This window comes from Bombina bombina, chromosome 5 (genome assembly GCF_027579735.1).
Source record: "Bombina bombina isolate aBomBom1 chromosome 5, aBomBom1.pri, whole genome shotgun sequence".
Taxonomy (NCBI): Eukaryota; Metazoa; Chordata; class Amphibia; order Anura; family Bombinatoridae; genus Bombina; species Bombina bombina.
In genome coordinates, this window is record NC_069503.1 from 442814343 (window position 1) to 442830247 (window position 15905).

The following is a 15905-nucleotide window of genomic DNA, read 5'->3' on the forward strand; positions in this document are numbered from 1 at the left end:
AAGCCTTTGGCTGGGGTGTCTTTGCCTCCTCCTCTTGGCCAGGTGTTGTATTTCCCAACAGTAAGGAATAAAGCCGTGGACTCTCCCTATCCGGAAAGAAAGGAATTTATCTGGTAAGCATACATTATGTTTTTCATTGTATCTTTGGCCTGTTAAATAAATATAATAATTTTTTACTTTTTCAAGAACTTCAAAACATGAATTCCATTTATTCTATGCAGTATTTTTTTAAATGTATTTCTCTTTTTTAATTATAGGACAGTGTGGATAAGACTACAACTTGCTCCCAGAGTACCTTGGAGAGAGGATATAATTCTAAACGTATATCACTAAATCCAGGTAAGAAATAATGGAAAGTTTTGAGAGAAAAATAGTTTGTATCATTATGTAAATTGTTATCCCTACTCTTGTTTTGTTTTTTTCTACTTTTGAAAACTTTTTTTTTTTGTAAAATGCTCCTAAGTTGTTGACCTTTTAGGCCCAAGAACAGACTGCAGACATTGCTGCAAAATGTAGCGTAACCAAATGCTTCTTGTAGTTATTGCACTGTTTCTCAAGCTGCCATGGAGGAATTTTATCCTGCTCTTATATGCAGAACCTCAACTCATTGACATTTTAAGATGTTGTGAAGAACCTGAGAGGAAGGGCTCATACTTGAAAACCTACAGGACTAGATTTGTTACCAGTACATTTAAAAACTTTACAACTTCTGAACTGTTTTTTTGTACAGATGTGCTTGTTTGTTTAGGATCAGTATCTTGTTTCATGATGTGAAACAAGATACTGACATTTTCTTCAATGCTGTCCAGTTCTCTAGGTTTTGATACCGCAAAGCATTCTCAAAGTTCTCAAACTATAACACTGCCACCATTTCTCCAACATTGGTGTGTCCGGCCCACGGCTTCATCCTTACTTGTGGGATATTCTCTTCCCCTACAGGAAATGGCAAAGAGAGCACCCAGCAAGAGCTGTCCATATAGCTCCCCCTCTGGCTCCGCCCCCCAGTCATTCTCTTTGCCGCTCTGAACAAGTAGCATCTCCACGGGGATTGTAAAGAGTATGTGGTGTTAGTTGTAGTTTTTTATTCTTCTATCAAGAGTTTGTTATTTTAAAATAGTGCCGGTTTGTACTATTTACTCTAAACAGAAAAAGATGAAGAGTTCTGTTTAAAGAGGAGTATGATTTTAGCAGCAGTAACTAAAATCAATTGCTGTTCCCACGCAGGACTGTTGAGCCCAGAGAACTTCAGTTGGGGGGAACAGTTTGAAGACTTTTCTGCTCAAGGTATGATCAGTCATATGTCTAACAAGACATGTTAATGCTAGAAGACTGTCAGTTTTTCCCTTAAGGGGTAAGTAAGCCATTTTCTTAGACTCATAACAGATTAAGACTTACAAATGGGCTCTACACTGGTTGACACTATTGTGGGCTAAATCGATTGTTTTATTTAATATTTTAATGGCATTTAGAGTGTTTTGTGCACTTAAAAGCACTTTTGGGAACGGTTTTTTTCGCCTGGCATTTACTTAGACGGCTATTTCAGTCAGGAAGGCCCCTTCACTCTGGTATGCAGAGGAAGGAGGCCCCGTTTTCGCGCCTCAATTGCGCAGTTTACTTCCATGGCAGTGCATGCAGCTTCATGTGAGGGGTCCTGTGGCATACAAAAACGGACTCTGGAAGGTTTATTTCATTGCTGAATAACTCTCAGGGAAGGTATAAAGCCGCAGCAAGGCTGTGGCTGTGATTGTGGTGTACTAAAATTGTCTAATTGAACAAATAGCTCCGGTTTGCTCATTTTAAGGGTTAAAGTCTTGAAACTTGGTGTGCAATACTTTCAAGGCATTAGGACTCTGGGGTAAAAATTTTGTTAAAATCGGACATTGCCTTCATTGTTTTTCTTTATATCAGAAATAAAGTGTGCCTGTTTATTATTTAAAGGGACAGTAACGCTTTTCTTTAAAAACGCTTTTATTGCATTATTAGCCTGCCAAATCCTGTCTAACATGTCTATACCCTCAGATGGCTTATGTTCTGTGTGTATGAAAGCCAAGGTGGTTCCCCCAATTAATGTATACGCAAATTGTGTCATAGCGTCCAAACAAAGTATGGACAGTACTGCCACATTGAATAAGATTGCCCAAGATGATTCTTCTAATGAAGGTAGTGGGGATAGTTCTTCATCCTCTCCTTCTGTGTCAACACCAGTTTTGCCCGCGCAGGCGATACCTAGTACATCTAGCGCGCCAATGCTTGTTACTATGCAACAATTAACAGCAGTAATGGATAATTCTATAGCAAATCTGTTATCCAAACTGCCATCCTACCCTAGAAAGCGCGACAGCTCAGTTTTAAATACAGAAGATGAGCAGGTTGGCGCTGAGGACAATTTATCAGTTATACCCTCACATCAATCTGAATTGGCAGTGAGGGAGGGCCTGTCTGAGGGGGAAATTTCTGATTCAGGAAAAGTTTCTCAGCAGGCAGACACTGATGTCGTAACATTTAAATTTAAGTTAGAACATCTCCGTGCCCTGCTTAAGGAGGTCCTAACTACTCTTGATCACTGTGATTCTTTGGTAATTCCAGAGAAATTGTGCAAGATGGACAAATTCTTAGAGGTCCCAGTGCACGCTGATGCCTTTCCGATACCCAAGCGGGTGGTAGATATAGTGATTAAGGAGTGGGAAAAGCCAGGTATACCTTTTGTTCCACCTCCTATATTCAAGAAAATGTTCCCCATTGTTGACCCCAGAAGGGACGCATGGCAAACGGTTCCTAAGGTTGAGGGGGCAGTGTCAACGTTAGCTAAGCGCACAACTATTCCTATTGAGGACAGTTGCGCTTTTAAAGATCCTATGGATAAAAAATTGGAAGGATTGCTAAAAAAGATATTTGTTCAGCAAGGTTTCCTGCTTCAACCAATCTCGTGCATTATTCCTGTCACCACGGCAGCGTATTTTTGGTTCGAGGAACTAGAAAATTCGCTCCAAAAAGAGACTCCATATGATGAAGTCATGGACAGAATTCACGCACTAAAGTTGGCTAATTCCTTTATTTTGGATGCCGCTTTCCAATTGGCTAAGTTAGCGGCGAAAAATTCAGGGTTTGCAATAGTGGCGCGCAGAGCGCTTTGGCTAAAATCCTGGTCGGCGGATGTGTCGTCCAAGAATAAATTGCTTAATATTCCTTTCAAGGGTAAGACCCTTTTCGGGCCGGAATTGAAAGAAATTATTTCAGACATTACTGGTGGAAAGGGACATGCCCTCCCACAGGATAGGCCTTTCAAGGCTAAGAACAAATCTAATCCTTTCGCAATTTCAGGAACGGACCGAATCCTAACTCTGCGGCCTCCAGACAAGAAGGCAACTCTTCCCAGCCTAAGCCAGCATGGAAACCATTGCAAGGCTGGAACAAGGGTAAACAGGCCAAGAAGCCTGCTGCTGCTACCAAGACAGCATGAAGGGGTAGCCCCCGATCCGGGACCGGATCTAGTAGGGGCAGACTTTCTCTCTTCGCTCAGGCTTGGGCAAGAGACGTTCCGGATCCCTGGGCACTAGAAATAGTCTCTCAGGGGTATCTTCTAGAGTTCAAGGAACTTCCTCCAAGGGGAAGGTTCCACATGTCTCGCTTATCTTCAGACCAGATAAAGAGACAGTCATTCTTACATTGCGTAGGAGACCTATTAAAAATGGGAGTGATAAACCCAGTTCCAACAGCGGAACAAGGTCTGGGTTTTTACTCAAACCTGTTTGTAGTTCCCAAAAAAGAGGGAACTTTCAGGCCAATTCTGGATCTAAAAATTCTAAACAAATTCCTCAGAGTTCCATCATTCAAAATGGAAACCATTCGGACAATTTTACCAACAATCCAGGAGGGTCAATATATGACTACCGTGGACTTAAAGGATGCGTACCTGCATATTCCTATCCACAAAGATCATCATCAGTTCCTGAGATTCGCCTTTATGGACAAACATTACCAGTTCGTGGCTCTTCCGTTCGGTTTAGCCACTGCTCCCAGAATCTTCACAAAGGTGCTAGGGTCCCTTCTAGCGATTCTACGACCGAGGGGCATTGCTGTAGCACCTTACCTAGACGACATTCTAATCCAAGCGTTGTCTCTTTCCAAAGCAAAGGCTCATACAAACATTGTTCTAGCCTTTCTCAGATCTCACGGGTGGAAGGTGAACGTAGAAAAGAGTTCCCTGTCTCCGTCAACAAGAGTTCCCATTTTGGGAACAATAATAGATTCTTTAGAAATGAAGATCTTCCTGACAGAGGTTAGAAAGTCGAAGCTTCTAAACGCTTGTCAAGTTCTTCACTCTATTCTTCAGCCTTCCATAGCTCAGTGCATGGAAGTAGTAGGATTGATTGTTGCAGCAATTGACATAGTTCCTTTTGCTCAAATTCATCTAAGACCATTACAACTGTGCATGCTCAATCAGTGGAATTGGTGCTATGCAGACTTGTCTCCCCAGATTCAAGTAGACCAGGTAACCAGGGATTCTCTCCGCTGGTGGTTGTCTCACGATCACCTGTCTCAGGGAATGAGTTTCCGCAGACCAGAATGGGTCATTGTCACGACCAACGCCAGCCTCTTAGGCTGGGGTGCGGTCTGGGACTCTCTGAAACTCAAGGTCTATGGTCTCGAGAAGAGTCTCTTCTTCCGATAAACATTTTAGAACTGAGAGCGATATTCAATGCGCTCCTGGCGTGGCCTCGCCTAGCAAAGGCCAAATTCATAAGGTTCCAGTCGGACAACATGACGACTGTAGCGTACATCAATCATCAGGGGGGAACAAAGAGTTCCTTAGCGATGAGAGAGGTATCCAAGGTCATCAAATGGGCGGAGGATCACTCCTGCCACCTATCTGCAATTCACATCCCAGGAGTGGACAACTGGGAGGCGGATTATTTGAGTCGTCAGACTTTTCATCCGGGGGAGTGGGAACTCCACCCGGAGGTTTTTGCCCAGTTAACTCAGCTATGGGGCATTCCAGATATGGATCTGATGGCGTCTCGACAGAACGCAAAGGTTCCTCGATACGGGTCCAGATCCAGGGATCCCAAGGCGACACTGGTGGATGCATTAGTGGCTCCTTGGTCGTTCAACCTAGCTTATGTATTTCCACCGTTGCCTCTCCTTCCCAGGCTGGTAGCCAGGATCAAACAGGAGCAGGCCTCGGTAATTCTAATAGCCCCTGCGTGGCCACGCAGGACTTGGTATGCAGATCTGGTGAATATGTCATCGGCTCCACCATGGAAGCTACCTTTTGAGGCAGGATCTTCTAGTACAAGGTCCGTTCGAACATCCAAATCTAGTCTCTCTCCAACTGACTGCTTGGAAATTGAACGCTTGATTCTATCTAAGCATGGGTTTTCAGATACAGTCATAGATACTCTGGTTCAAGCCAGAAAACCTGTAACTAGGAAGATTTACCATAAGATATGGCAAAAATATATCCGTTGGTGTGAATCCAAGGGATTCCCTTGGAGTAAAATTAAAATTCCTAGGATACTTTCCTTTCTCCAAGAAGGTCTGGATAAAGGTTTGTCAGCTAGTTCCTTAAAAGGACAGATATCTGCTCTGTCTGTTTCTCCAACATAGGTGTGTCCGGTCCACGGCGTCATCCTTACTTGTGGGATATTCTCTTCCCCAACAGGAAATGGCAAAGAGCCCAGCAAAGCTGGTCACATGATCCCTCCTAGGCTCCGCCTACCCCAGTCATTCTCTTTGCCGTTGTACAGGCAACATCTCCACGGAGATGGCTTAGAGTTTTTTAGTGTTTAACTGTAGTTTTTTATTATTCAATCAAGAGTTTGTTATTTTAAAATAGTGCTGGTATGTACTATTTACTCAGAAACAGAAAAGAGATGAAGATTTCTGTTTGTATGAGGAAAATGATTTTAGCAACCGTTACTAAAATCCATGGCTGTTCCACACAGGACTGTTGAGAGGAATTAACTTCAGTTGGGGGAACAGTGAGCAGTCTCTTGCTGCTTGAGGTATGACACATTCTAACAAGACAATGTAATGCTGGAAGCTGTCATTTTCCCTATGGGATCCGGTAAGCCATGTTTATTAAGATAGTAAATAAGGGCTTCACAAGGGCTTATTAAGACTGTAGACTTTTTCTGGGCTAAATCGATTCATTATTAACACATATTTAGCCTTGAGGAATCATTTAATCTGGGTATTTTGATAAGATTATATCGGCAGGCACTGTTTTAGACACCTTATTCTTAGGGGCTTTCCCAAATCATAGGCAGAGCCTCATTTTCGCGCCGGTGTTGCGCACTTGTTTTTGAGAGGCATGACATGCAGTCGCATGTGTGAGGAGCTCTGATACATAGAAAAGACTTTCTGAAGGCGTCATTTGGTATCGTATTCCCCTTTGGGCTTGGTTGGGTCTCAGCAAAGCAGATACCAGGGACTGTAAAGGGGTTAAAGTTAAAAACGGCTCCGGTTCCGTTATTTTAAGGGTTAAAGCTTCCAAATTTGGTGTGCAATACTTTTAAGGCTTTAAGACACTGTGGTGAAATTTTGGTGAATTTTGAACAATTCCTTCATATTTTTTCGCAATTGCAGTAATAAAGTGTGTTCAGTTTAAAATTTAAAGTGACAGTAACGGTTTTATTTTAAAACGTTTTTTGTACTTTGTTATCAAGTTTATGCCTGTTTAACATGTCTGAACTACCAGATAGACTGTGTTCTGAATGTGGGGAAGCCAGAGTTCCTTCTCATTTAAATAAATGTGATTTATGTGACAATGACAATGATGCCCAAGATGATTCCTCAAGTGAGGGGAGTAAGCATGGTACTGCATCATTCCCTCCTTCGTTTACATGAGTCTTGCCCACTCAGGAGGCCCCTAGTACATCTAGCGCGCCAATACTCCTTACTATGCAACAATTAACGGCTGTAATGGATAATTCTGTCAAAAACATTTTAGCCAAAATGCACACTTATCAGCGTAAGCGCGACTGCTCTGTTTTTGATACTGAAGAGCATGACGACGCTGATAATAATGGTTCTGAAGGGCCCCTAAACCAGTCTGATGGGGCCAGGGAGGTTTTGTCTGAGGGAGAAATTACTGATTCAGGGAACATTTCTCAACAAGCTGAACCTGATGTGATTACGTTTAAATTTAAGTTGGAACATCTCCGCATTCTGCTTAAGGAGGTATTATCCACTCTGGATGATTGTGACAAGTTGGTCATCCCAGAGAAACTATGTAAAATGGACAAGTTCCTAGAGGTCCCGGGGCTCCCAGAAGCTTTTCCTATACCCAAGCGAGTGGCGGACATTGTAAATAAAGAATGGGAAAGGCCCGGTATTCCTTTCGTCCCTCCCCCCATATTTACAAAAATTGTTTCCTATGGTCGACCCCAGAAAGGACTTATGGCAGACAGTCCCCAAGGTCGAGGGAGCGGTTTCCACTTTAAACAAACGCACCACTATACCCATAGAAGATAGTTGTGCTTTCAAAGATCCTATGGATAAAAAATTAGAAGGTTTGCTTAAAAAGATGTTTGTTCAGCAGGGTTACCTTCTACAACCAATTTCATGCATTGTCCCTGTCGCTACAGCCGCGTGTTTCTGGTTCGATGAGCTGGTAAAGGCGGTCGATAGTGATTCTCCTCCTTATGAGGAGATTATGGACAGAATCAATGCTCTCAAATTGGCTAATTCTTTCACCCTAGACGCCACTTTGCAATTGGCTAGGTTAGCGGCTAAGAATTCTGGGTTTGCTATTGTGGCGCGCAGAGCGCTTTGGTTGAAATCTTGGTCAGCTGATGCGTCTTCCAAGAACAAGCTACTTAACATTCCTTTCAAGGGGAAAACGCTGTTTGGCCCTGACTTGAAAGAGATTATCTCTGATATCACTGGGGGTAAGGGCCACGCCCTTCCTCAGGATCGGCCTTTCAAGGCCAAAAATAAACCTAATTTTCGGCCCTTTCGTAGAAACGGACCAGCCCAAAGTGCTACGTCCTCTAAGCAAGAGGGTAATACTTCTCAAGCCAAGCCAGCTTGGAGACCAATGCAAGGCTGGAACAAGGGAAAGCAGGCCAAGAAACCTGCCACTGCTACCAAGACAGCATGAAATGTTGGCCCCCGATCCGGGACCGGATCTGGTGGGGGGCAGACTCTCTCTCTTCACTCAGGCTTGGGCAAGAGATGTTCTGGATCCTTGGGCGCTAGAAATAGTCTCCCAAGGTTATCTTCTGGAATTCAAGGGGCTTCCCCCAAGGGGGAGGTTCCACAGGTCTCAGTTGTCTTCAGACCACATAAAAAGACAGGCATTCTTACGTTGTGTAGAAGACCTGTTAAAAATGGGAGTGATTCATCCTGTTCCATTAGGAGAACAAGGGATGGGGTTCGACTCCAATCTGTTCATAGTTCCCAAAAAAGAGGGAACGTTCAGACCAATCTTAGATCTCAAGATCTTAAACAAGTTTCTCAAGGTTCCATCGTTCAAAATGGAAACCATTCGAACAATTCTTCCTTCCATCCAGGAAGGTCAATTCATGACCACGGTGGATTTAAAGGATGCGTATCTACATATTCCTATCCACAAGGAACATCATCGGTTCCTAAGGTTCGCATTCCTGGACAAGCATTACCAGTTCGTGGCGCTTCCTTTCGGATTAGCCACTGCTCCAAGGATTTTCACAAAGGTACTAGGGTCCCTTCTAGCTGTGCTAAGACCAAGGGGCATTGCTGTAGTACCTTACTTGGACGACATTCTGATTCAAGCGTCGTCCCTTCCTCAAGCAAAGGCTCACACGGACATCGTCCTGGCCTTTCTCAGATCTCACGGATGGAAAGTGAACGTGGAAAAGAGTTCTCTATCTCCGTCAACAAGGGTTCCCTTCTTGGGGACAATAATAGACTCCTTAGAAATGAGGATTTTTCTGACAGAGGCCAGAAAAACAAAACTTCTAGACTCTTGTCGGATACTTCATTCCGTTCCTCTTCCTTCCATAGCGCAGTGCATGGAAGTGATAGGTTTGATGGTAGCGGCAATGGACATAGTTCCTTTTGCGCGCATTCATCTAAGACCATTACAACTGTGCATGCTCAGTCAGTGGAATGGGGACTATACAAACTTGTCTCCGAGGATACAAGTAAATCAGAGGACCAGAGACTCACTCCGTTGGTGGCTGTCCCTGGACAACCTGTCACAAGGGATGACCTTCCGCAGACCAGAGTGGGTCATTGTCACGACCGACGCCAGTCTGATGGGCTGGGGCGCGGTCTGGGGATCCCTGAAAGCTCAGGGTCTTTGGTCTCGGGAAGAATCTCTTCTACCGATAAATATTCTGGAACTGAGAGCGATATTCAATGCTCTCAAGGCTTGGCCTCAGCTAGCGAGGGCCAAGTTCATACGGTTTCAATCAGACAACATGACAACTGTTGCGTACATCAACCATCAGGGGGGAACAAGGAGTTCCCTGGCGATGGAAGAAGTGACCAAAATCATTCTATGGGCGGAGTCTCACTCCTGCCACCTGTCTGCTATCCACATCCCAGGAGTGGAAAATTGGGAAGCGGATTTTCTGAGTCGTCAGACATTGCATCCGGGGGAGTGGGAACTCCATCCGGAAATCTTTGCCCAAGTCACTCAACTGTGGGGCATTCCAGACATGGATCTGATGGCCTCTCGTCAGAACTTCAAAGTTCCTTGCTACGGGTCCAGATCCAGGGATCCCAAGGCGGCTCTAGTGGATGCACTAGTAGCACCTTGGACCTTCAAACTAGCTTATGTATTTCCGCCGTTTCCTCTCATCCCCAGGCTGGTAGCCAGGATCAATCAGGAAAGGGCGTCGGTGATCTTGATAGCTCCTGCGTGGCCACGCAGGACTTGGTATGCAGATCTGGTGAATATGTCATCGGCTCCACCATGGAAGCTACCTTTGAGACGAGACCTTCTTGTTCAAGGTCCGTTCGAACATCCGAATCTGGTCTCACTCCAGCTGACTGCTTGGAGATTGAACGCTTGATCTTATCGAAGCGAGGGTTCTCAGATTCTGTTATCGATACTCTTGTTCAGGCCAGAAAGCCTGTAACTAGAAAGATTTACCACAAAATTTGGAAAAAATATATCTGTTGGTGTGAATCTAAAGGATTCCCTTGGGACAAGGTTAAGATTCCTAAGATTCTATCCTTCCTTCAAGAAGGATTGGAAAAAGGATTATCTGCAAGTTCCCTGAAGGGACAGATTTCTGCCTTGTCTGTGTTACTTCACAAAAAGCTGGCAGCTGTGCCAGATGTTCAAGCCTTTGTTCAGGCTCTGGTTAGAATCAAGCCTGTTTACAAACCTTTGACTCCTCCTTGGAGTCTCAACTTAGTTCTTTCAGTTCTTCAGGGGGTTCCGTTTGAACCCTTACATTCCGTTGATATTAAGTTATTATCTTGGAAAGTTTTGTTTTTGGTTGCAATTTCTTCTGCTAGAAGAGTTTCAGAATTATCTGCTCTGCAGTGTTCTCCTCCTTATCTGGTGTTCCATGCAGATAAGGTGGTTTTACGTACTAAACCTGGTTTTCTTCCAAAAGTTGTTTCTAACAAAAACATTAACCAGGAGATTATCGTACCTTCTCTGTGTCCGAAACCAGTTTCGAAGAAGGAACGTTTGTTGCACAATTTGGATGTTGTTCGCGCTCTAAAATTCTATTTAGATGCTACAAAGGATTTTAGACAAACATCTTCCTTGTTTGTTGTTTATTCCGGTAAAAGGAGAGGTCAAAAAGCAACTTCTACCTCTCTCTCTTTTTGGATTAAAAGCATCATCAGATTGGCTTACGAGACTGCCGGACGGCAGCCTCCCGAAAGAATCACAGCTCATTCCACTAGGGCTGTGGCTTCCACATGGGCCTTCAAGAACGAGGCTTCTGTTGATCAGATATGTAGGGCAGCGACTTGGTCTTCACTGCACACTTTTACCAAATTTTACAAGTTTGATACTTTTGCTTCTTCTGAGGCTATTTTTGGGAGAAAGGTTTTGCAAGCCGTGGTGCCTTCCATCTAGGTGACCTGATTTGCTCCCTCCCATCATCCGTGTCCTAAAGCTTTGGTATTGGTTCCCACAAGTAAGGATGACGCCGTGGACCGGACACACCTATGTTGGAGAAAACAGAATTTATGTTTACCTGATAAATTACTTTCTCCAACGGTGTGTCCGGTCCACGGCCCGCCCTGGTTTTTTAATCAGGTCTGATAATTTATTTTCTTTAACTACAGTCACCACGGTATCATATGGTTTCTCCTATGCAAATATTCCTCCTTAACGTCGGTCGAATGACTGGGGTAGGCGGAGCCTAGGAGGGATCATGTGACCAGCTTTGCTGGGCTCTTTGCCATTTCCTGTTGGGGAAGAGAATATCCCACAAGTAAGGATGACGCCGTGGACCGGACACACCGTTGGAGAAAGTAATTTATCAGGTAAACATAAATTCTGTTTTTGTTACACAAACGTCTGGCAGCAGTGCCAGATGTACAGGCGTTTGTACAGGCGTTAGTTAGAATCAAGCCTGTTTACAGACCCATGACTCCTCCTTGGAGTCTAAATTTAGTTCTTTCAGTTCTTCAGGGGGTTCCGTTTGAACCCATGCATTCCATAGATATTAAGTTACTATCTTGGAAAGTTCTGTTTTTGGTTGCTATTTCTTCTGCTAGAAGAGTTTCTGAATTATCTGCTTTGCAATGTACTTCTCCCTATCTGGTATTCCATACAGATAAGGTAGTTTTACGTACCAAGCCTGGTTTTCTTCCAAAGGTCGTTTCCAACAGGAATATTAACCAGGAAATAGTTGTTCCTTCTCTGTGTCCGAATCCAGTTTCAAAGAAGGAACGTTTGTTACACAATCTAGATGTGGTCCGTGCTTTAAAGTTCTACTTAGAAGCAACAAAGGATTTCAGACAGACATCATCCTTGTTTGTTGTGTATTCTGGTAAGAGGAGAGGGCAGAAAGCTACTGCTACCTCTTTCTTTTTGGCTGAAAAGCATCATCCGATTGGCTTATGAGACTGCCGGACGGCAGCCTCCTGAAGAATTACAGCTCATTCTACTAGAGCTGTGGCTTCCACATGGGCTTTCAAGAACGAGGCTTCTGTTGATCAGATCTGTAAGGCAGCGACTTGGTCTTCTCTGCATACTTTTGCCAAATTTTACAAATTCAATACTTATGCTTCTTCGGAGGCTATTTTTGGGAGAGAGGTTTTGCAAGCCGTGGTGCCTTCCGTTTAGGTAACCTGGTTTGCTCCCTCCCTTCATCCGTGTCCTAAAGCTTTGGTATTGGTTCCCACAAGTAAGGATGAAGCCGTGGACCGGACACACCAATGTTGGAGAAAACAGAATTTATGCTTACCTGATAAATTTCTTTCTCCAACGGTGTGTCCGGTCCACGGCCCGCCCTGGTTTTTAATCAGGTTTGAAAAATGTCTTTCTTTATACACTACAGTCACCACGGCACCCTATAGTTTCTCCTTTTTCTCCTAACCGTCGGTCGAATGACTGGGGGGCGGAGCCAGAGGGGGAGCTATATGGACAGCTCTTGCTGGGTGCTCTCTTTGCCATTTCCTGTAGGGGAAGAGAATATCCCACAAGTAAGGATGAAGCCGTTGACCGGACACACCGTTGGAGAAAGAAATTTATCAGGTAAACATAAATTCTGTTGTTTTTTTTTACTATTTGTATGGAGTTGTTATAGGGACATCAAACACTAAATCAAAGTGAAGGTGCATTTTGATGAATTAGTGCCCAGTTTTTAATAAACCTATTAAAAACAACTTTTATTCATCAAAATTGACATTTCACTGTTTTCTTCAAACACTTACCTTTTAATCCTGAATGCAGCTCCAGCGATACCCCCGCCCGTCAGAATCCTCTGCAGACGTCAGAAATGACGAATTGGGCTTCCTCCAATCACAGCTTCCCCCCGGGGAATCTTGGCCTGATGCAACGCTGTGATTGGGGGAAGCAGGATTTGTCATTTTGGACCTGCGGAGACGGCCTGCGACGGGCGGAGGAAGTGCTGGAGCGGCTGCCAGGATTAAAAGTTAAGTTTTTGAAGAAAACAGTGAAATGTCTATTTTGATTAATTAAAGTGCCCTTGTTTTTAATAGGTTTATTTAAAAACCGGGCACTAATTAATCAAAATGGACCTTCACTTTAATGCTAGATAGAATGATGCATTCAAATCGATTTGTCTGAGAGTAACATGTAGATGTATTATTTTTTTTTTGTTTCATTAACTGTTTAAAACTTTACACTTATCTTGGCAATATTTAGTGTCTATAAAACAATGGGAGGGCTGCCATGTTGTAACTTAGGTTACATTCTCTGCTGTGGTCAATTAGGGACAGTTATAAATAAGTCACTAGAGTGAGCAGCCAATGGCTGTTTGGAATATAACAGTGTTCTGCACTTCCATTGCTAATAGGAACTGAAAAGCTCACAATTTCAGAATTGAATTACAGGAAAAGTGGACAAAATAATGAAAGCATATTGCAAAGTTTTATTTAAATATATACGATTTACCATTTTATATTTCCATCTCAAAGTGTTTAATGTCCTTTCAATGTGGAATGCAGTGTCCACAATTCTTTTACTCATCTGTCTATAAATGTTGCAGAGCGCATGAATATTATCAAAGGTACTTTATAGAAAATGTGAATCCATCATTGTCACTAAAAACTGACATTTACTGTTCCAGGGCTATATTATTTTTTTTTTCTTTTAATTATTTTCTTCTTACACGGTTAGAGTCCACAGCTGTATTCATTACTTTTGGGAATTCAGAACCTGGCCACCAGGAGGAGGCAAAGACACCGCAGCCAAAGGCTTAAATACCTCCTACATTTCCCTCATCCCCCAGTCATTCTTTGCCTTTCGTCACAGGAGTTTGGCAGAGAAGTGTCAGAAGATGAAGATAGTTTCTTATGGAGGGTAGTACTCTTCGAAATGGGAGTGGAGTTTTAAGTAATCCTGTCAGCCTCTCAGTAAGAGCATGGATGCAGGTTAGAGTCCGGAGATGCAGGGAGAGTCTTACTGCAAAACCATCCCAACTCATGTTAACAGCTCCTAGGCAATCTGCATTGACGAGTTTCATTGCCTGCCTTTATTCACTCAAGTCCATGTTAGAAGCGAGGCTACTATCTGTCACACTTGAAGGGCTGTGTTCCTGTTCCACGGCGTAGATTCCGGTAAGATCGTTTCATTTTATTTCTATGTGAATGTAATGTTAACGAAAGAAGTCAGGGTCCTTGCCGGCATGAGGTCATGGGGCTGGATTCTGGTACTAGGACACTGTATCTCCCTTTTTGGGGTGTGTTCCTCCTTTAGGGAAGGGAGCTGTGTAGGGGTCCTGGAACCCAAGCATGTAGTTTTTCTGTCATGGGTTCGTGGTAGCATGCCAGCTTTAAGTAACGGTCACAGTTGTTCTCCCGTGGGTTTTGTTTACTCTTAGTCCCCTCCTTCCTCTCTCTGAGGTCTGGTTCGGAGAATTTTGTATTCTTTGTCTTTGGGCGTTGCCAGCCTTTTTGGGCTGGGTCTGTTACCTCGGAGTGGGGTTCGGTGATCTGATTGCTCTGTCTTTACTGTGTACTTTCAGTTGTTCTTGTTCTCCTACCTTCGGTGGGGGGTTCTCGGTGTCCATCCCTCCACTGGTTGCATTTGCTGCTGCCGTTGGATGCTCTTCTAGGGTCCGGATTTATTCCTGGACGGGAGTTGACGATATTTTTCGGCATTTCTCTGTGGGATGGTGTCCCACGATGGCTTAGGGTCAGCTTTTCTGCCTTGAGGCTGGAGCCCGTGAGTTCTTGTTCAGAGGTGGCTCTGTGTTCTCACAGAGAGCCTTTTTTATCTGCTTAGGCAGTAAGGTTTCTTTCATGTAATTAGCAAGAGTCCATGAGCTAGTGACGTATGGGATATACATTCCTACCAGGAGGGGCAAAGTTTCCCAAACCTTAAAATGCCTATAAATACACCCCTCACCACACCCACAAATCAGTTTTACAAACTTTGCCTCCTATGGAGGTGGTGAAGTAAGTTTGTGCTAGATTCTACGTTGATATGCGCTCCGCAGCAGGTTGGAGCCCGGTTTTCCTCTCAGCGTGCAGTGAATGTCAGAGGGATGTGAGGAGAGTATTGCCTATTTGAATGCAATGATCTCCTTCTACGGGGTCTATTTCATAGGTTCTCTGTTATCGGTCGTAGAGATTCATCTCTTACCTCCCTTTTCAGATCGACGATATACTCTTATATATATATACCATTACCTCTGCTGATTTTCGTTTCAGTACTGGTTTGGCTTTCTACAAACATGTAGATGAGTGTCCTGGGGTAAGTAAGTAAGCTTATTTTCTGTGACACTCTAAGCTATGGTTAGGCACTTTTTTATAAAGTTCTAAATATATGTATTCAAACATTTATTTGCCTTGACTCAGGATGTTCAACATTCCTTATTTTCAGACAGTCAGTTTCATATTTGGGATAATGCATTTGAATCAATCATTTTTTCTTACCTTAAAAAATTTGACTTTTTCCCTGTGGGCTGTTAGGCTCGCGGGGGCTGAAAATGCTTCATTTTATTGCGTCATTCTTGGCGCAGACTTTTTTGGCGCAAAATATTTTTTTCCGTTTCCGGCGTCATACGTGTCACCGGAAGTTGCGTCATTTTTTGACGTTTTTTTGCGTCAAAAGTGTCGGCGTTCCGGATGTGGCGTCATTTTTGGCGCCAAAAGCATTTAGGCGCCAAATAATGTGGGCGTCTTATTTGGCGCTAAAAAATATGGGCGTCTTTTTTTGTCTCCACATTATTTAAGTCTCATTATTTATTGCTTCTGGTTGCTAGAAGCTTGTTCACTGGCATTTTTTTCCCATTCCTGAAACTGTCATTTAAGGA

General features: G+C 43.6%; 1 protein-coding gene across 1 annotated transcript in view; it reads left to right on the forward strand.

Moving 5' to 3' along the window:
- The first annotated feature begins 261 nt into the window (after positions 1-261).
- GRB10 (growth factor receptor bound protein 10) overlaps positions 262-15905 on the forward strand; it is a 647881-nt gene continuing 632237 nt past the window's right edge. The window contains exon 1 of the mRNA XM_053714305.1: positions 262-339. The gene's annotated coding sequence lies outside the window, so the exon portion shown is untranslated. The remainder of the gene's footprint in view (positions 340-15905) is intronic.